General features: G+C 53.3%; 1 protein-coding gene across 1 annotated transcript in view; it reads right to left on the bottom strand.

Moving 5' to 3' along the window:
- The window catches only part of LOC144511943 (sodium-coupled monocarboxylate transporter 1-like), a 673,058-nt gene that overhangs the window by 359,723 nt on the left and 292,113 nt on the right, over positions 1 to 21,222 (bottom strand). The window lies entirely within an intron of this gene.

Genomic DNA, 21,222 nt, shown 5'->3' with positions numbered 1-21,222 from the left:
GGGGAGGGTGGGAGGTGAGGGTGGGGAGAGGGGGGAGGTGAGGGTGGAGGGAGGGTGGGAGGTGAGGGTGGGGGGAGGGTGGGTGGTGAGGGTGGGGGGCGGGTGGGAGGTGAGGGTGGGGGAGGGTGGGAGGTGAGGGTGGGGGAGGGTGGGAGTTGAGGGTGGGAGGTGAGGGTGGAGGGAGAGTGGGAGGTGAAGGAGGGGGAGGGTGGGGGTGAGGGTGGGGGAGGGTGGGAGTTGAGGGTGGGAGGTGAGGGTGGAGGGAGACTGGGAGGTGAAGGTGGAGGGAGGGTGGGAGGTGAGGGTGGGGGGAGGGTGGGAGGTGAAGGTGGGGGATAGGTGGGAGGTGAGGGTCGGGGGGTGGGAGGTGAGGGTGGGGTAAGGTGGGAGGTGAGGGTGGGGGAAGGTGGGAGGTGAGGGTGGGAGGTGAGGGTGGGGGGGAGGCGGGAGGTGAGGGTGGGAGGTGAGGGTGGGGGGAGGGTGGGAGGTGAAGGTGGTGGGAGCGTGGGAGGTGAGGGTGGGAGGTGAGGGTGGAGGGGAGGGTGGGAGGTGGGGAGAGGATGGGGGTTGGGAGGTGAGGGTCGGGGGGGTGGGAGGTGGGAGGTGAGGATGGGGAGAGGGTTGGAGGGTGAGGGTGGGGGTGAGGTTGGGAGATGATTAAAATCAGTGATGCCAGTGAGGTCAGAGTTAGAGGAATAGGGATATTTCTGAGGGTTGTGGGGCTGGAGGAGATTCCAGAGATGGATGGGGAAAGGCCATTGAGGGATTGGAAAACAAGGATAAAAATATATAAAAATGAAGGTGTGACTTCAGTGAGAGTGAGAGTAGTTTTGTGAGTACAGGGATGATGGGGGAGGGGGGAATGGGACTTGGAGTGAGTAAGGACACAGGTGGACATAGTTTTAGATGAGGCCAAGTTTAGTGAGTAGAATGTGGGAGGTCAGCAGGGAATGTGTTAGAATAGTTCAGGTCTAGAAGTGGCAATGATTGGATAAACCAGCTGAAACTGGCCCACGCTACAGCGGTGGAAATAGGCAGTCTGAATGGTGGCGTGTGGGTTAACAGCTCTGAGACGGACTATTCTACACGGCCAGTCAATGCTGGTGCAGGCAGGGGATCTTTAACAATGATTTATTCTTTCACAGGGCGTGAGTATTGCTGGCTGGGCCAGCATTTATTAAAGGTGGTGCTGAACTGCCTCTTGAACCACTGCAGCCCATTGTGTAGGTACTCCCACAATGCAGTTAGTCCCAGGATTTTGACCCAGTGACAGTGAAGATGCCTCTGTCGATTCTGGGTGGTATATCCAGTATCATTTCCAGTACCAGTTTGGGTGCCAGGTGAGGGCATTTACCGAGTCAGACTCAATGATGGCACTAAGGTTGTGAACAGTCTGGTTTGCTCACAGACAGCTTGGCAGATCAATAAGCTTTCAGTTAATCTGCACTGTACCCCTTCCAACATCAATCTATTCTTCCTGAGGACTGGTATCCAGAACTGAATGTGGAATTCCAGGTAGAATTCAACCACGTTTTATAAACCTGTTGTATTCCAATCCCACTGAGAGAGGGTTTGGAATTATTTCTGTCTGTGTCCATTAGTTTCTGCTGATTGTCTGCATGGATTCTTCAATTCTCTGCCCCTCCACTGTTCCTAACTTCCCATCATCTTTTTTAGGTCCAGACATCCACATTTTCCTGAATTCAACAGCAATTGTGATAATTTAGCCCGATCACTTCATCTATCAATGATCCTTTGCAGCTTTCTGCTCTCATCTGCGTTATCTTTCTGTGTCACCTAACCTGGAGTCCTCAGGATGTCCAGCTCTTTATTTCCTTATCCCAGTTTTGTGTTGACACAGCGAGTGTGGAGAGAGCAGTACAGATTCCTGGGAGCCACAGCTCCTGCTGAGTGAGAATGGAAGTAAGGGGTGTAGATGGGGAGGAGTTGTTAGGTGTGTTCAGGAGGGTTTCTTGACACAGTATGTAGAGAAGCCTACAAGAGGACAGCCTGTACTTGATTTGGTATTGGGAAATAAACCTGGTCAGGTCTCAGATCTCTCAGTGGGAGAGCATTTTGGAGATAGTGATCATAATTCTATCTCCTTTACAATAGCATTGGACAGAGATAGGATCAGATAAGTTAGAAAAGTGTTTAATTGGAGTAAGGGGAATTATGAGGCTATCAGGCAGGAAATTGGAGGCTTAAATTGGAAAGAGGTTTTCTCAGGGAAATGTACAGAAGAAATGTGGCAAATTGTCAGGGAATATTTGTCTGGAGTTCTGCATAGCAACGTTCAATGAGACAGGGAAGTTATGGTAGGTTACAGGAACCGTGGTATACAAAGGCTGTAATGAATCTAGTCAAGAAGAAAAGAAAAGCTTACAAAAGGTTCAGGGAGCTCGGTAATGTTAGAAATCTAGAAGAGTATACGGCTAATAGGAAGGATCTTAAGAAGGAAATTAGGAGAGCCAGAAGGTGTCATGAGAAGGCTTTGGCAGGCAGGATTAAGGGAAGACCCCAAGACATTCTACAAGTATGTGAAGAGCAAGAGGATAAGACATGAAAGAATAGGACCTATCAAATGTGGCGGTGGGAAAATTTGTATGGAACGGTAAGAAATAGCAGAGGTACTTAATGAATACTTTACTTCAGTATTCACTATGGAAAAGGATCTTGGTGGTTGTAGTGCAGACTTGCAGCGGACTGAAAAAGCTTGAGCATGTAGATATTAAGAAAGAGGATGTGTTGGAGCTTTTGAAAAGCATCAAGTTAGATAAGTCGCCTGGACCGGATGAGAAGTACCCCAGGCTACTGTGGGAGGCGAGGGGGAGATTGCTGAGCCTCTGGCGATGATCTTTGCATCATCAATGGAGACGGGAGAGGTTCCGGAGGATTGGAGGATTGCGGATGTTGTTCCTTTCTTCAAGAAAGAGAATAGAGATAGCCCTGAAATTATAGACCAGTGAGTCTAACCTCAGTGGTTGGTAAGTTGATGGAGAAGATCCTGAGAGGGAGGATTTATGAACATTTGGAGAGGTATAATATGATTAAGAATAGTCAGCATGGCTTTGTCAAAGGCAGATCATGCCTTACAAGCCTGAATGAATTTTTTGAGGATGTGACGAAACACATTGATGAAGGAAGAGCAGTAGATGTAGTATATATGGACTTCAGCAAGGCATTCGATAAGGCTGCCCCATGCAAGGCTTATTGAGAAAGTGAGGGGGATGGGATCCAAGGGGACATTGCTTTGTGGATCCAGAACTGGCTTGCCCACAGAAGGCAAAGAGTGGTAAGAGATGGGTCATATTCTGCATGGAGGTCGGTCACCAGTGGAGTGCCCCAGGGATCTGTTTTGGGACCCTTACTCTTTGTGATTTTTATAAATGACCTGGATGAGGAAGTGGAGGGATGGGTTGGTAAGTTTGCTGATGACACAAAGGTTGGAGATGTTGTGCATAGTGTGGAGGGATGTCAGAAGTTGCAGCGAGACATTGATAGGGTGCAAGACTGGGCGGAGAAGTGGCAGATGGAGTTCAACCCAGAATAGTGTGAGGTGGTTCATTTTGGCAGGTCAAATAGGATGGCAGAATCTAATAATAATGGTCGGACTCTTGGCAGAGTGGAAGATCAGAAGGATCTTGGGGTCCGAGTTCATAGGACGCTCAAAGCAGCTGTGCAGGTTGAGGCTGTGGTTAAGAAGGCGTATGGTGTACTGGCCTTCATCAATCGAGGAATTGAGTTTAGGAGTCGTGAGATAATGTTGCAGCTATATAGGACCCTGGTCAGACCCCACTTGGAGTACTGTGCTCAGTTCTGGTCGCCTCATTACAGGAAGGATGTGGAAGCCATAGAAAGGGTGCAGAGGAGATTTACAAGGATGTTGCCTGGGTTGGGGAGCATGCCTTATGAGGATAGGTTGAGTGAGCTCGGCCTTTTCTCCTTGGAGAGACGAAGGATGAGGGGTGACCTGATAGAGGTGTATAAGATGTTGAGAGGTATTGATCGAGTGGACAGTCAGAGGCATTTTCCTAGGGCTGTAATGGCTGCCACAGGAGGACACAGGTTTAAGGTGCTGGGGAATAGGTACAGAGGAGATGTCAGGGGTAAGTTTTTCACTCAGAGGGTGGTGGGTGCGTGGAATGGCTGCCAGCAACGGTGGTGGAGGCGGATTCGATAGGGTCTTTTAAGAGACTTTTAGATAAGCACATGGAACTTAGTAAGATAGAGGGTTATAGGTAAGCCTAGTAATCACTAAGGTAGGGACATGTTGGGCACAACTTTATGGGCTGTAGGGCCTGTATTTTGCTGTTGTTTTTCTATGTTTCTATGAATGTCTATCACACGCCCTCAGCTTAAACTGAGCAGATCACAAGGAAGGACATGACTTAAACTCAGATTCGAGCCAAATTGCCCCAAAGCAATGATACCTGACTGTCAATGTAATTGCTGATCATCTTGATACCTGTTCAGCAGCTTTTCCTGTTCCACAGGCAACATCCAGGACTAGGGTGCGATCTCTATCTCTGGGAAACACGGGGTCCAGAATGTCAGCAGCAAAGGTATGAGCTTGATAATTTATCACTTCAACGTCCTTGGAAAAGAAAATGTCACTTTTTTATTAATTTCATTTTATTCCATTCCCTTCTGACCGACTTCCAGCAGTAGCGAGCACAATTGTTCCCAATGTGTATTTGTGTAGAGTGTCAGACATGTTGTAATCTAATGTGACTGCGAGGGCAGTCTCCCACATTTCAATCCCATTGGTGTGAAAGGGGGGATTCACCAGGCCAATGGGACAGAAAACCCTCCCGACTCCCTGTGGAGGCCACTTTGAACATCCTGATCTTACCTCATTTCATCAGTTATGCAGAATGTTACTCCCCCTCCCCTCACCCCCACTGCCAACAGCTTGGGAGCTGATGGGGAGTGATGGGGAGAGGGGGGAAGATGGGGAGTGAGGAGGAGAGGGGGGGGAAGGTGGGGAGTGAGGGGGAGAGGGGGGGAAGGTGGGGAGTGAGGGGGAGAGGGGGGAAGATGGGGAGTGAGGAGGAGAGCGGGGAGAAGGTGGGGAGTGTGGGGGAGAAGGGGGAATGTGGGGAGTGATGGGGAGAGCGGGGAAGGTGGGGAGTGACAGAAAGGGCAGTGGGGGAGGGAGGAAGGTGGGGAATTAGGGGGAAAGTGGTGGGCAGTGAGTGGGAGGAGGAGGAGGTGATGGGGATTGAGAGGGGGAAATGGGAGAGGGGCACTAACATTTCCAGTCTGGACTTCCCACCCGCCCAAATCTGTCTGCAATGTTCCAGAGGAAAGGTGAAGCCTCTGACAGGGCACGGGATTTTTTCAGTGAACCGAGAACCTGGGTGGGACGAGTTGAAACACATTTGAAGCAACTATCAACAGCTGAAGATATTCTTGAAAAGGAGCAAGTTTCAGGTGCCTGGGGAATGAACAAGAGTATTAGACTAATTGGGTTACATTCAAAGAGCCAGCACAGGTATGATTTACCAAATAGCCTGTGACTATGCTGAATGATTGTGTAATTGTTATTGGATGAGTCTTTACAGCTGGATGATTTAGTGAGTGTTCGGCTGCTGTCTGTGATTGATTGAATGAAGGCAACAATGAGACATTCCTCCTGTTTAACATTTATTTATTAGTGTCACAAGTAGGCTTACATTAACACTGCAATGAAGTTACTGTGAAAATTTCCTCGTCGCCACACTCTGGCGCCTGTTCGGGTACACTGAGGGAGAATTTAGCATGACCAATGCACCTAACCAGCACATCTTTGGACTGTAGGAGGAAACCGGAGCACCCGGAGGAAACTCACGCAGACACATGGAAAACGTGCAAACTCCACACAGACAGTGAGTCAAGCCGGGAATCAAACCTGGGCCCCTGACGCTGTGAGGCAGCAATGCTAACCACTGTGCCACCGTGCAGCCCATTTGATTATACTATCCTTTGATTAAATATTTCTGGGTTTAAATTCAGAGAGTCAGATAAACATATTCTGTTGTAACTACACTTTATTTTAATGTTTGATTTACTCGGTGTTGCAATTCTGCACAAACAAGGTGATGTGAGAGTTGTGGTTTATCAAAACATTATGTTTACAAATTGTATCATTTGTTATCTGGACTGAGGGGCCAGACATCCATTATGCTTGTTAAAACACCTGAACCCCAGAGAAAATATTGCTTTATTGATAGCTCAGACTCTCTGATCTCTGCTGTCAATGTCACAACATGTATTTACATAACGCTTAGTTATGAGGAGAGATTGGGTAAACTGGGGTTGTTCTCCCTGGAAAGACGGAGGATGACGGGAGACTTAATAGAGGTGTATAAAATTATGAAAGGCATAGATAGGGTGAACGGTGGGAAGCTTTTCCCTAGGTCGGTGGTGACGTTCACGAGGGGTCATAGGTTCAAGGTGAAGCGGGGGAGGTTTGACACCGATATCAGAAGGGCATATTTTACACAGAGGGTGGTGGGGGCCTGGAATGCGCTGCCAGGCAAGGTGGCGGAGGCGGACACACTGGGAACGTTTTAGACTTATCTAGATAGCCATATGAACGGAGGCTGTATCGAAAACTTGGTAAAGTCGGGTGTGAGGCGATTACCGCGATCTGTGCCCGCATCCGAGCAAATGCCCACTTTACCAAGGCCCGCAAACGGCCACGATCTGAACCACACCCGAAACGGGCGCAACATCAATTTAAATGCATTTGCATACATTTAAATGGAGTTAATGAGCTGGATGCCCAATCTTACCGGCATTTCCCCCTTTACCATCGCGTTCGCGTGTCCAGATTCAGGCGCTCCGGCTTCTGAAGAGGTAAGTTCAGAGCTTCCGGCAGCTCTCTGACTCAGATTAGTGGTGTGGCGGGGGAGGGAGTTGGGCCAGATCATCATTCTCTGATGTTGGGGGTGGGGGGAGGAAAGGCCAGATGGTTCTCTGCTGAGGGGCCGGGGAGATCGGAGCAGCAGCGTTTCGGGTGCGATACGTCCTGCCCACAGCGCGATTCAGAGTCGCAATGTTTTTCAGGTTAAGTGCGTATCGGGGCGCCTGAGAACAGGTTTCCAAATCGGATCTGAATTATGCCCAGATACAGCGCTTAGAATCAAAATGGTAAAATCGGGCCCGATGTGTTATGTCGGCCATGCTCGCTGTGGCAAGATTTCCAGTCAGATATAATTAGCCCTTTTCCACGGGGGTCCGTGTTACTGCAATTGTGTCACTGCTGTCAATTCTTCCTCCTTAGAGTTTCTGATGTTTCCCATCCATCCAATCCAACCTGGGGTTTCCTTTCCCACTTTAACAAACCCCACTGGTTTATCCTGTTTTGTCTATGTTATCTGTCTTGTCAGTGCTTTTCTTAAACCAACATTGCGACTGTTTTGAGGATATCCTTCTCTGCTAACAGCTGGCCTGGATTTCTGTCCAGAGGTGTTACAAAGCTGAAGATCCAACATCACATGCACAATTTCAGCCTGAGGGGTATAGAAACTGGGGAAAAAAGGAATCCTCAGGTGGTAAAGGTAAAGGAGATCTTGTGGGAGATGATAAAGACAGAGCAACTCAGGTTAAAAAGGAAACACATGAGGGCGGAAGAGAAATACAAAACCTCAGATGTTTTCACTGCAATAAAGTAGGACACACAAAGTTGCTGTGTTTGTGGTTTAAGAAAAGCACTGGGAAGGCAGAGGTGGTAAAACAGGATAAGCCAGTGGGGTTTGTTAAAGTGGTGAAAGAAACTCTAGTTGAAGCTAAAGAGGTGCAAAAAAAATGTACAGCCTGGTCAGGGGCTGTTGATTAGAATGTGCCAGATCTCTTTAAAAAATTTACTTGTGTGGTTAAATTTTACTGAAGTGTACCTAGGAGGAGTAGGTAAAGAAGTTAAAATTTTAAGAGATACGGGAGCACGTCAATCTTTGATGGTGAGAGATGAGGAGTTATGTATTAGGAGTATTGCCAGCAACTGTGGTAATATGTGGAATTCAGGGTGAGAAGAGTAGGGTTCCATTACACAAGGTGGGGGGCAGTGCCGGGGGGGGGCAGTGCCGGGGGGGGCAGTGCTGGGGGGGCAGTGCCAGGGAGGGGCAGTGCCGGGGGAGCGGGGCAGTGCCGGGGGGTGGGGCAGTGCCGAGGGCGGCAGTGCCGGGGGGGGTGGGGCAGTGCCGGGTGGGGGTGGGGCAGTGCCGGGTTGGGGGGGTGGCAGTGCCGGGGGGAAGGGAGCAGTGCCGGGGGGGGAGGGGTCAGTGCCGGGGGGGTCAATGCCGGGGGAGTCAGTGCCGGCGGGGGGCAGTGCCGGGGGGGGCAGTGCCTGGGGTGGCAGTGGTGGGGGGCAGTGCAGGGGGGCAGTGCCCAGGGGGGATCAGTGCCAGTGGGGGACAGTGCTGGGGGGGCAGTGCCGGGGGCACAGTGCCGGGGGGGGGGCAGTGCCGGGGGGGGGCAGTGCCGGGGGGTGCTGTGCCGGTGGGGGGGCAGGGCCGGGGGTGGGGGCAGTGCCGGGGGTGGGGGCAGTGCCGGGGGGGCAGTGCCGTGGGGGTGGGGTGTCAGTGCTGGGGGGACAGTGCCGGGGGGGGGGGCAGTGCCGTGGGGAGGGGGAGCAGTGCCGGGGGGGGAGTGCCGGGGGGGAGGTGCCAGGGGGGGCAGTGCCAAGGGGGGCAGTGCCGGGGAGGCAGTGCCGGGGGGGGCAGTGCCGGGGGGAGCAGTGCCGGGGGCAGTGCCGGAGAGGGAGCAGTGCCGGGGGGACAGTGCCATGGGGGGCAGTGCCATGGGGGGACAGTGCCGGGGGGTGGGGAGCAGTGCCGGGGGGGGGGGGGCAGTGCCGGGGGGGCGGGGCAGTGCCGGGGAGGTGGGACAGTGCCGAGGGCGGCAGTGCCGGGGGGGTGGGTCAGTGCCGGGTGGGGGCGGCAGTGCCGGGGGGAGGGGAGCAGTGCCGGTGGGGTCAGTGCCGGTGGGGTCAGTGCCGGGGGGGCAGTGCCGGGGGGGGCAGTGCCGGTGGGGTCAGTGCCGGGGGGGCAGTGCCGGGGGGGGCAGTGCCGGGGGGGCAGTGGTGGGGGGCAGTGCCGGGGGGGCAGTGGCAGGGGGGCAGTGCCCAGGGGGGGTCAGTGCCAGCGGGGGACAGTGCTGGGGGGGCAGTGCCGGGGGGCACAGTGCCAGGGGGTGGGCGGGCAGTACCGGGGGGGGGGCAGTGCCGGGGGCTGCTGTGCCGGTGGGGGGGCAGTGCCGGGGGTGGGGGCAGTGCCGGGGGTGGGGTCAGTGCCGGGGGGGGCAGTGCCGGGGGGGGGGCAGTGGCGAGGGGGGGCAGTGCCGGGGGTGGGGTCAGTGCCGGGGGGGGCAGTGCCGGGGGGGGCAGTGGCGAGGGGGGGCAGTGCCGGGGGGGGCAGTGCTGGGAGGTGAAATGCCGGCGGCGCAGTGCTGAAGGGGGCAGTGCTGAAGGGGGCAGTGCTGGGGGTAAGTGCTGGGGGTAAGTGCTGGGGGTAAGTGCTGGGGGGCTAGCGTTGGGGTGCGGCCAGTCATCGGGGGCAGTGCCCATTTGAGCCGCGGTCAGACAGGCTCAGGCTCCACAAGGAGACAGAATAAGGAGACAGTCGATTAATGTTCAGCTGCTGTGTAAGCACCGAATGCACGTCACACACGCGTGTGCCCAACACCAATGACAGCTTCACCCTGAGGATCTCGGACTTTCCGGAAGTCTTTGGGGATCAGCCCAGGGTGCAGGGATGGCTCTTGGGGGACTGGGATGCCCGCTGAGAACTTGGCTGAAGATGCCAGTGCAGAGGGCAGAATCTGAGGCAGCCCTCGCTGCCACTCGGCCAATCGTGTCGCAGTGCATCGGGCTGCGCTCCTGGTGCCTGGGCCACTCTGGTGGGGCCCTGCGGTATAAACCCGCATTGTGGAGCTCTGCTGTGCCCTACACATCCTGGCACAGCTGCACCCAGACCTTCTGGAGGAGGAGGGTGACCAGCCGGGCATCACTGGGGAGGAGGATGTGGTGGAGGAGGAGGAAGAGCCAGGCTGTGCTGGGCAGGAGCAGCAAGTGTCCGGCATGTTGGGGCAGCAAGGCAGGCCCTCATTGCAACCAGCTCTGCAAATCAGTGCCCTGTGTTGCTGCGGATGGAATCAAGCACTGCTCACGTGAGGCTGGAAAACCCCAGCCGGAGGGGGGAGGGAAGTTACAGACTGCCATCGAGGGGAGGGGGAGAGAGGGGGTGAGGGACACTGCGATCGGGGGAGGGGGGAGAGAGGGGGTGAGGGACACTGCGATCGGGGAAGGGGGGAGAGAGGGGGTGAGGGACACTGCGATCGGGGGAGGGGGGAGAGAGGGGGTGAGGGACACTGCGATCGGGGGAGGGGGGAGAGAGGGGGTGAGGGACACTGCGATCGGGGGAGGGGGGAGGGGGGAGAGAAGGGGTGAGGGACACTGCGATCGGGGGGGAGGGAGGATAAGAGGGACACTGTGTGAGGATGTTGTGTGCTGGGAGATGTGGTCCTTGGTGGCGGAGTGGGTTCAGGCTGTGGGAGAGGGTCAGTGATGTCCGTGGAGAGCGGGGTGCCCCCCACCCCCACCCCCCACCACCCCCCGCCCCGTATCCAAAGAAAAAACAGACCCGCTCAGAAGTTTGACTGGACGGTTGAACTGGCCATGTGCTTAGATTGGACTTGCAGCAAAAACTGGACACAAACAATGGTAAGGAACAAAGAATAAAAACAAAGAAAATTACAGCACAGGAACAGGCCATTCGGCCCTCCAAGCCTTCACAGACCATGCTGCCCGACTGAACTAAAACCCTCTACCCTTCCGTGACCATATCCCTCTATTCCCATCCCATTCATGTATTTGTCCAGACGCCCCTTAAAACTCACTATCGTATCTGCTTCCACTTCCTCCCCGGCAGCGAGTTCCCGGCACCCACCACCCTCTGTAAAAAAAACATCTCCTTTAAACCTTGCCGCTCGCACCTTAAACCTGTGCCCCCTAATATAGGAGCTCACTGTTAAACTCAGTTTAAAATATTATACATTTAACAATTACAACAAGCAAATAAAAACTTGTCACCTAACATTCCCCTTCAATCCCGTCAAGCAAGTCAAGGTGTGGGTTGCTGGCTGGAAGGAGAGATTCCAGACGAGGCCTGTTGCTGGTTGTGGCCTGTTGGAACTGAGCGTGATGATGAAGCATGCTGCAGCTCAGGAAGCTCTGAGTGCAAATACAACACAAATAAATGAAATTCAGACAAAACTGGGCCGCGATTCTCCCACCGCTGGTGAGTCGGGCTGGGAGATGCGCCTGTCGGACATTTCGCGGGTTCTCCGACAGTTTTTACGACCCGCGCTCATCTCCCAGCCGGAGAAACATGGCACCGTTGGGAACCCGCTGAAAACCGGCGGGCCGCTGATTGGCTTGAGTTTACAAACCTTTACATGTCATTATCAGAATCCAGACGGAAATCTCCGCCCACGTCTGCATCTCCCACCTCTTTGGCGTGATGTGATTTTGGCGCAGACAAGGAATTTAAAAGTCACAACCAGGCATGGCAGCCGTGAACTGGCGTGAGGAGGTAAGTGCTGCGAGCGGAGTGCGGGGGATATTGCAGGCAGGCCCTGGAGCTGCCTGGTGGCCTTCCTCCTGCTGCCTTCAGGTGTTGGCCCGTGGACCAGTGGCGCCTGTTGTGGTGGTTGGGCAGGTGGGGGGGGGAGGGGGGGGGGGACTTCTATTTCCTCACAGCTCTGTGGGTGAGGTTCCGTCAGGTAGTCCTGCTAACACCCCCACCCCTCCAGGGCAGCTCTGATGCGCACTGTGGGAAGCAGCCTCGAGGGCTCCCGCTCCCCCTCCACAGCACTTTGCAGTGGCGTTGTCTTGTCGCAGGGTGTGGTCAGAGACTTGACTGGGTGCTGGTGTTCCGGGGTGGGGGAGGAGTGCACCATGTGCTGACTGAGACCTAACCAGATGAAGCAGCTGCTGCTCCAGGCCGGGGTGCTGAGGTTCAGACACGGACTGCATGGAATCTGCTGTCACTGGGAACACGTCTGGTGCTGATTTGCAGTCTGCCCCTGCCCTGTGACACAGACCAGCAACACACGCCTGTAACGGATGCTGCAGTTACACACATAGCAATGGCTCAAGGGTGCGCATTGCCCAGGTCTGCACACCGACCGGCATAATCTGTGCCAGCATTTGTCACGATGAGAATCTCACACAACCACACACGGCACCATGGATTGTGTGGGGTTTCCAGCTCCCACAAGTGGGGATTCTGGCCCAAGTGAGGGATTGGGGTGGTGCTGGGTCTATGCAGCCAATGAGAATAATCCGTCATTCTATGCTCTTTCCAAACCCCACTGTGCCGATGGATCTCGGTTTGCTCGATCTGGAGCTGCCATGTTGGTGGCAGCAGGGGCGGAGGAGGAGGAGGCGGCGGCTCAGGAGGTGGTGGGCGTGGAGAGACCACCGCAAGAGCAGCCACCACCAGACCCTCAGGAAGGAGGGCAGGGGGCTGCCGCTGAGGGCCAGGAGGTGGGTGAATAGGCTCCCGAGAGGGTGCACGGAAGGCGGAGGGTGCCGAGGCCAAGGAGGTACAGGCCCCGCAATTCCTTCGAGGCCCTCTCGGAGATGTGCCGTCGCCGGCTGCGCCTGTCCAAGACCGCGGTGTGGAACATTTGTGAGGTGCTCTCACACCTGGTACCTCAGGGGAGGGGCGGCCACCCGCTCCCTGTGGACATGAAGGTGATGGCAGCCCTCAATTTCTATGCCTCCGGGTTATTCCAGGCTCCCAGCGATGACCTAGCTGGGATCTCCCAGGCCTCCGTGCACAGATGTGTGGGGCAGGTCACAGATGCCCTGTGTGCCCGGGCAGGGCAGCTCATTAATTTCGATGTGGGCCGTGCACAGCAGGGGGCCCGAGATCTCGGCTTCGCTTCCATCGCCGGGATTCCCAATGTGCAGGGAGCAGTGGATGGGACACACATCGCCTTGCGGGACCCCCATGCAGGGCCGTAGCAATTTGTGAACAGGGAGGGCTTCCACTCCCTGAACGTCCAAATTGTCTGCGACTATCAGCTGAAGATCATAGAAATCATAGAAACCCTACAGTACAGAAGGAGGCCATTCAGCCCATCGAGTCTGCACCGACCACAATCCCACCCAGGCCCTACCCCCATATCCCTACATATTTTACCCACTAATCCCTCTAACCTACGCATCCCAGGACACTAAGGGGCAATTTTAAGCATGGCCAATCAACCTAACCCGCACATCTTTGGACTGTGGGAGGAAGATCATGCAGGTCGATGCACGTCACCCAGGGAGTGTCCATGACAGCTTTGTGATCCATCTGTTGGATGTCCCTGGGCTCTTTGAAGACCAGCCCTGGCTCCCGGGATGGCTACTGGGTGACAAGGGTTACCCGTGAAGGTCATGGCTGATGGTGCCTGTGCGGAGGTCTGAGACCGAGGCGGAGACTCGCTACAAAGAGGCCCATGCAGCCACCCGGTCCGTCATAGAGCGGTGCCTCGGCCTGCTGAAGATGCGGTTCCGCTGCTTGGACCGCTCTGGGGAGACCTCCAGTCTGACCCTGTGCGTGCTTCACGCATCATCATCGTTTGCTGCACTCTTCACAACATCACCCAGCAGCGGGGAGACCAGCTGGAGCAGGAGGAGGGGGAGGAGGGGGAGGAGGAGGGGGAGGGGGAGGAGGAGGGGGAGGGGGAGGAGGAGGAGGAGGAGGAGGGGGAGGAGGGGGAGGAGGGGGAGGAGGAGGGGGAGGAGGAGGGGGAGGAGGAGGAGGGGAGGAGGAGGGGGGAGGAGGGGGAGCGGCGAGGGGCCGAGGTGGACGTCCCGCCATATGAAGGAGGACAGACAGCGGGCGGCGATGGCAGGTGTCCGGCAGGGAAGGGCAGTTAGGGATGCTTTGATTGCAGCCGCTTCACCGAGCTGGTGTTGTGCAGTGAGGGGGCTGCAATCACCACACACCCACCACACCCCAGGAGCCCTCAAACCACCACATCACCCTTCCCCAGCCTCTGTCATCCCACCACCCTATCCCCCAGAAACATCCGAACCTGTTAATGTGCCTGGGCTGGCAATGGTTGCGAGTCTTGTTTGAAGGCTGGAGGATGATGAGGACTCGCTGTTGTGCTCACTGGGATCCTGCCCCTGGTGTCACTCAAGTCTGACTCCTACCTGTATCCGAATGCACACTGCCACCCTGGCCCACGGAGCTGTAAGGGTTGGAGACATATGTTATTTGGGCAAGAGAGGGGGGGCGGAACTTGCACCAAGGGCCTGGTGGGTGTTGGGGAAGGTAGGGCGGGCACTCTGAAACATGTGGCTGCGTCTGCAAGGCTCAACAGACAGTACCTCTATGTTTGGGAGTCGGGAACACTGAGCTGGCGGTTGGGGCGGGGGGTGGGGGAAGAGAATCAGAGACACATTAGTCACAGTATGATGTGCAATTAACAGTTTATTGTGCTCTTAACATAAATGATTGCCAAACCCTGACTAATGCTGACCTTCACCCGTGCCCTCTAGTGAACTACAACTTTCTAATTTTGTGCAGTCTACTGCTTCTTCTAGGTGCTACCCCAGGGTGCACATCGGAGGTGGAGTGTCCAGCTATGATGCACGCCCCATTGCCTGTGATGCCCTTGGCGGACATCCACTGGGTGGCCGGGACCTGGAAGGCCCCGGCTGACTTGTGGATGGCACTGTTTCGGTGCCATCTTGTTCATCTCACTGGCCCGGAGATGCCCTGGTGTGAGGAAGGGAGGAATCGGAAGGCCTCGGGACATCCGGGATCTCCTGGGTGGAAGATCCTGGCACGGGCTCAAGCCCTTCCCCCTCCCTTGGGGTGCACAGAGGCCCCAGGGACACTCCATGGGACGCCAGGGTAGCTGGACTGAGCGCCAGAAGCTTCGGCGTCACCTGACTCTGCCAGTCCTGGAGGCTTAGATGCGTCTGCCCCATGATCTGTGATCCCTCAGCCCTGGCCCTCTGAGACTGGGCCAAGCTCTGGAGCCCCTCCGCTACAGCATTCTGTGAGCGAGCCAGGCTCTGGAGCCCCTCAGCAGTAGCCCTCTGCCTGGGCTAAGTTGTCAAGGCTCACAGCCACGGCCTGCTGTGTCTCCAGAATGCCAGCGAGAGTCCCAGCCATGGCCAGCAGTGTCTCCCTCATGCCCCCCGACACCCATGGCTATCGAACGCTGTGCCTCCTGGATGCTGGAAACACACTCGCCCGTGGCCCGTAGTGTCTCCAGGATGGCCTGGACCCTGTCACCCATGAGGACAGACCCCTGAGCCAGACTTTCTACTGCGGTCGTCACCCTTGCAGTGTTGGCCTGGGTCTCACGCTGTGTCGGCGCCACCTCCTGCAACAGCGCTCTGTTTGATTCCCCTAAACAGCCTTGCAGTCGCAGCGTGGTCGCTGACAGCCCTTCCACAACTCCCCGGGTTTCCTGATGCATCTCCACCAGTCTTGGGAGGAACAAACCCTGAGGCCCAGCAGCTGGCTTGGGGACAGCTGAATCCTGGTCTCCGGCAGACCCTCCGTGTGCCCGAGCCCTCGGATGTTCCCGCCTCCACCCGATGTGCATCAGTGTCTGTGATGTGCTCACCAGATCGTGACCCAGAAGCCTCAACACTAAAGGTCCCCACCGTGGTGATCGTCTCTGTGTTGGTGGGTTGTGTGGTAAATGCCGGTGCCGCTTCAGTGGTGCTGCCCTCGGAGGATTCCTCAGTGCCTCCCTCCGAGGTGTCGTCCAGGGGGTCGTGGGCAGTTTGCTCCAGACCAGCGGGGGCAGCGGCAACACCCGAAGGGCCGGGTTCCTCTGGGTCCAGATGTTCGAACAAGACTTCTTTCCCGCACATGGGTTTTTAAAAATTCACCACACATGGCATTTTAAACAATTCGTCCACTTTCTGTGCATTACATATATTTTCAGCATCATTTAAACAAATTTGCAAAATGATTAACCTACCCAAAGAATGTCTGCTGCCTCGACTCACTGCAGCTACAGCAGAGAAAAAATGTGCAGATAAACATATTCACCGATCGTTGGAGCGAGTAAGCGAAGTCGGGAGAAGCTGCAGCAAACGCTTCAATTCAGACAGCTTTAAAAAGCAGAACCGCACCTTTAAATTTGGCGTGTTTTCAGTGCGTAGGTCTGTGCACGGGACTTCTGCATTGCCAAGAAAAATCATAACATTCTCTGGAGATTAGTGGCAGGTAAGAAGATTGGACAGAACAGCACAGAATGACAAGGATGAAGAAAGTTGAGGATGTGAGAAAGCTAGCAGAACTGTAAAAACAGATAGAGCTTCTATGGGTATTTAAAAAGGAGAAGAGTAACTAAATTGAGTATTTCTCCTTGAGAGAGTGAGAATGGGGAATTAATAATGGGAAAGATGGAAGTAGTGGCTTAATAGAACAGTTACTTTGTAACTGTGTTCACTGTAGAGAATATAAATAACATCCCAGGAATAATTATGCAACAAGAGATGAAAGGGAGGGAACAACTTAAAAACATTGACAAATCACCAGGGAGAGTATTGAGAAAACTATTGTGGACGGAGAAAGAATGGCGACAACAATGATTTAACAACAATATTGGCAATAGTGGCTTTAAAATGGCTATTCTGTTTGAGAGCTAAGCATGCTGGGATTTTTGGTAAATTTATCGATTAAAACCAGATGCAGGTCGTAAAGAGGCTCTGGTCTGGGAGCTGTGATCTGAAGATTCCTGTGTTAGTCAGATCAGGGAAGTTGTTGACATTAACTGAGGCAGTTTGGCTCTGATTTTTATGGCTGCTATGTATGGAGCATGCAGTTTGAACTCAGTGTAATGGCTTCGTTCAAAAGTAGTTTCACTGGGTGTTCAAGACATGTGATCGGTTTCTGGTTACACAATTGGCTGGATGATAGAGAATCTTCCAGAAGCAAGTGGAGAATTGTGGATAAAAGACATGCGAGTTCTTTGTTTGGCAGCGATAACGCAAAGAGAACAATCATCGCAATAAAGCTTGTACCCTGAAGAATGCTTCAGAGAGAAGGAGGTAGATTCTACATCGAGGATATTTCTGGGCCAAGGCTTTCCTAAACCCGGTCGTATCTATTTTCAGTTAAATAGTTAAAGTTGCTGTTCAGTTAGTGTTAAAGTGCAGTTGAAGAGTTAAAGTTTAGTTGCGAGTTGATGTTCAGTTTAAGTTCAGTAAAGAGTTAATGAGTTGCTACTGTTTATGTTTGAGATGATACTAGACATGTTCAATAAAAATATAATCGAATTACTGTCTTTGTTTATCTCATTAAACTGGAATGTTTGGAAAGTGTTTAAATTAAAGCTGTAGAACACTAATAGAATTAAAAGCTGCCAAATCCAAGTTGGCACTTGCTCTTGAGCCAATCTTGGCCAATAACGAGCAGTCACCAATTTCCTTAGGGCAGGTGATTCAAATCTTGGCAAACACTTTGGTTGGTGTGACGTGCTTATGTTTTCTATGAAATTGATGGGTTGAGACTTGCTCCTCGTCTCTTTGTGCACATCATCATCATTTTCTTGTTTGTCTGTCACTTTGTGTATATGTTTCTGACAGGACACCGGATGGTGCCTGAAGGTACCCATTGTATATGGTCTGTTTAGATCAGTGCACAACTCTTTGTAGCTGCATCAGCCTTTGCCCCAGTGCAGTTCACTGCCAATGGTCCTTTCTGTTGCATAGCTTTGAGAATTGATAAAAGACTGGGCATTTCCTTGATGCATGCAGTAGTCCACACCTTCCATGTGTCTTGCTGAGTTTGGGTGTTCTAATGAGTGCATCAACAATTAGGGTTATACAAAGGAATTTTAAGCTTGTCGGTCAGTGAGGGTCACTTTGCCCATCCTTGAGCAGCTCTTCAATTCTGTACATTTTGGCTGGAGTGGACTGGGAAAGGAGTTTAGCAGGAAAGACAGTTGATCAGCAACAGCAGATATTTATGAAAATAGTTCATGACTCACAACACAGATATATCCCTGTGAGGAAGAAGCATAGTAAGAAGTCTCACAACACCAGGTTAAAGTCCAACAGGTTTATTTGGTAGCAAATACCATAAGCTTTCGGAGCAATGCTCCATCGTCAGATGGAGTGGTCTCTGTTCTCAAACAGGGCACAGACACAGAAATCAAATTACAGAATACTGATTAGAATGCAAATCTCTACAGCCAGCCAGGTCTTAAATGTACAGACAATGTGGGTGGAGGGAGCATTCAACACAGGTTAAAGAGATGTGTATTGTCTCCAGACAGTACAGCTTGTGAAATTGTGCAAGTCCAGGAGGCAAGCTGTGGGGGTTACTGATAATGTGACATAAATCCAACATCCCAGTTTAGACCGTCCTCATGTGTGCGGAACTTGGCTATCAGTTTCTGCTCAGTGACTCTGCGCTGTCGTGTGTCGTGAAGGCCGCCTTGGAGAACACTTACCTGAAGATCCAAGGCTGAATGCCCGTGACTGCTGAAGTGCTCCCCCACAGGAAGAGTACAGTCTTGCCTGGTGATTGTCGAGCGGAGTTCATTCATCCGTTGTCGTAGCGTCTGCATGGTTTCCCCAATGTACCAGGAGGAAGGAGATAAATCAAGCATGGTTAAACAAGGAAGTTAAGGACAGTATTAAACTGAAAGAAAAAGCATGGGGTGGAATTTTCCAGCCATTCACGCCAGCGGGGTTCTTTGGTCCTGGTGCAGTGAACGGAGACTTGGCTGAGCGCCAAATTCTCCGTTCCCGCTTGCAGTGGCAGTGTGGCATGAACAGTGGGTAAGATCGTGCCCAACTGTGGCAAAGATTAATGGTAACACAGAGGATTGCGAAAGTTTTAAAAACCAACAAAAGACAACAAAAATCAATAAAAAGGGAGAAGATAAGCTGAGGGGAAACTAGCAAGTGATATAAAAACAAACAGTAAGCTTCTTTAAATATATAAAGAGGAAGAGAGAGGCCAAAATGAACATCGGCTCTTTAGAGAATGGGACTGGAGAAATAATAATGGAGGACAGGAAATACTTTGCGTCAGTCTTCACGGTGAGAGACACTGATAGCATTCCAAAAATACTAAATAATCAGGAGGCAGGAAGGGGAAGGAAATAATACTAAAAATGCCAGGGAAACTAATCGGACTAAAGGCTGATAGGTCACTGGGCCTGATGGGCTGCAGCCCAGGATATTAAAGGAAGCAGCGACAGAGATAGTGGATACACTGGCAGGAATCTTCCAAAAATACTTAGGGCCTGATTCTCCCATCCTGACAAACACGTTTTTTGGTGCGCGGGATGGGAGAATCGCGTGTCGGCCGTTTCACGGGATTCGCGCATACGTTCCCGACACATGCGCGTCTCCCACAGCCGGAGAGCAGGCGCAGTTGAGACCACTCTGGAAACCAGTGGGAAGATCAGGTAAGTCATTTAAATCTGTTTTTCATGTGTTTTAAATCTCATTATTGGGCCCAGCATGGAATTCTCTGGGCCCGATAGCATCTCCCACTCCACCTGAGTACTTCACTCCGGCGGGGTTCAGACAAGCCCCTCACTTGCAGGGAACTAGCAGGAGAACCTGGCGGAGTGAAGGGGGGGGGGCAATCAGGGCCTCCCAAGGGGCCGGGTGGCGGGGGGTGGTGCCCCTTGGGCATGGACACCCTGGCAGTACCAGCCTGTGCCCCCTGGCACTGCCCAAGGGGCAAAGTGCTAATGTCCAGGGAGCACCTTGGCATTGCGCACTGGGCAATGGGCAGTGCCAGGGGGGCAAGGCCTCGGGGACAGGGCCGAGGCAGCAAAGGCGTGGGGCCTATGGGTGGAGCCTGGGGGTCCATGGGGGGTGGGGGTCCCACTGCCACTCTGCAGATTCTATCAGTCAGGGCTCAAGGGAGGCCAGCAATCAGGGCGGGGTGGGGGTGGGGTCTGCCAGTGGGGTCTGCCTCCCATGGGGGGTTGGTCTGCTGGGGGGGTCGGCGGGGGGGTGGGGGGTGTCTGCCGGGGGTTGGATGGGAGGTTCATCACTGCTGAAGGTGGAGGCTGGAGATCGGGGTGCTCCAGGATAGGAAGGGGGTGTCGGATATGGCCAGGGAATGCTTGTGGGGGCCATGATCGGGCCATGGTGGGGGGTTTGGAGGGGCAGCACTGGCCGAGTCCCGGGCTGGTCAGCAAACTGCAGGCTGACAGTTCAGGGCCACTGTGCATGCACAGAGTTCCAGAACTATCAGACTCTGGCGCCAATATGCCTCGCCACCCCAAGTTTTTAATGATATTCATGAGTGCAAAATGTGGGAGATTCAAGTCTGAACTCCCACTGAAACACAATCATGATTTACACCAGTTTTCCCACAAATTCAACACTTTGGGGATCTTAAATTCAGGAAAAGTGCCAGATGATTGGAAAAATGCCAGCATGACACTCTTATTCAAAAAGGGAGACATAAAAAACAGGTAACTATAGGCCAGTTATATTAAACTCTGTCATTGGGAAAATGTTAGAGTCCATTATAAAGCAAATAATAGCAGGGCATTTAGAAATACATAATATAATCAAATAGAGTCAACATGGCTTCATGAGGGGATATCATGCCTGAAACATTTATTAAGCATTCTTTGAGATGTAATGAGCAGGAGAGATAAAGGGGAACCAGTAGATGTAATAAATTTGGATTTCCAAAAAGCACTCATAAAGTACTGCACAACAGGTTGTTTAATAAGGTAAGAGCCCATGGTATTTGGGGGAGCATAATAACATAAAGGATTGGCTAACTGTTAGAAGCCAGAGATTTGGGAAATGAGGGGCAGTTTTAGGATGGCATCCCTTCACCCTGGTCTTGTCAGCGAAGCTCACCCACCCTGGTCTTTCTGGCAGAGCTCAGCCACCCTGGTATTACCAGCAGAGTTCACTCTGGTCTTGGTGGAGCTCACTCTGGTCTTGGTGGAGCTCACTCTGGTCTTGGTGGATCTCACTCTGGTCTTGGTGGAGCTCACTCTGGTCTTGGTGGAGCTCACTCTGGTCTTGGTGGAGCTCACTCTGGTCTTGGTGGATCTCACTCTGGTCTTGGTGGAGCTCACTCTGGTCTTGGTGGAGTTCACTCTGGTCTTGGTGGAGCTCACTCTGGTCTTGGTGGAGGCCAGTCTGGTCATGTCTCAGATTTGGTATTCGACATCCCTCAGTGGCCCTCAATGTCCCTTCACTCACCCTTGACC

The sequence above is a fragment of the Mustelus asterias genome, chromosome 25 (assembly GCF_964213995.1).
Source record: "Mustelus asterias chromosome 25, sMusAst1.hap1.1, whole genome shotgun sequence".
Classification (NCBI taxonomy): Eukaryota; Metazoa; Chordata; class Chondrichthyes; order Carcharhiniformes; family Triakidae; genus Mustelus; species Mustelus asterias.
The sequence above is the reverse complement of the archived record's forward strand: the minus strand, read 5'-3'. Positions and strand labels throughout refer to the sequence as shown.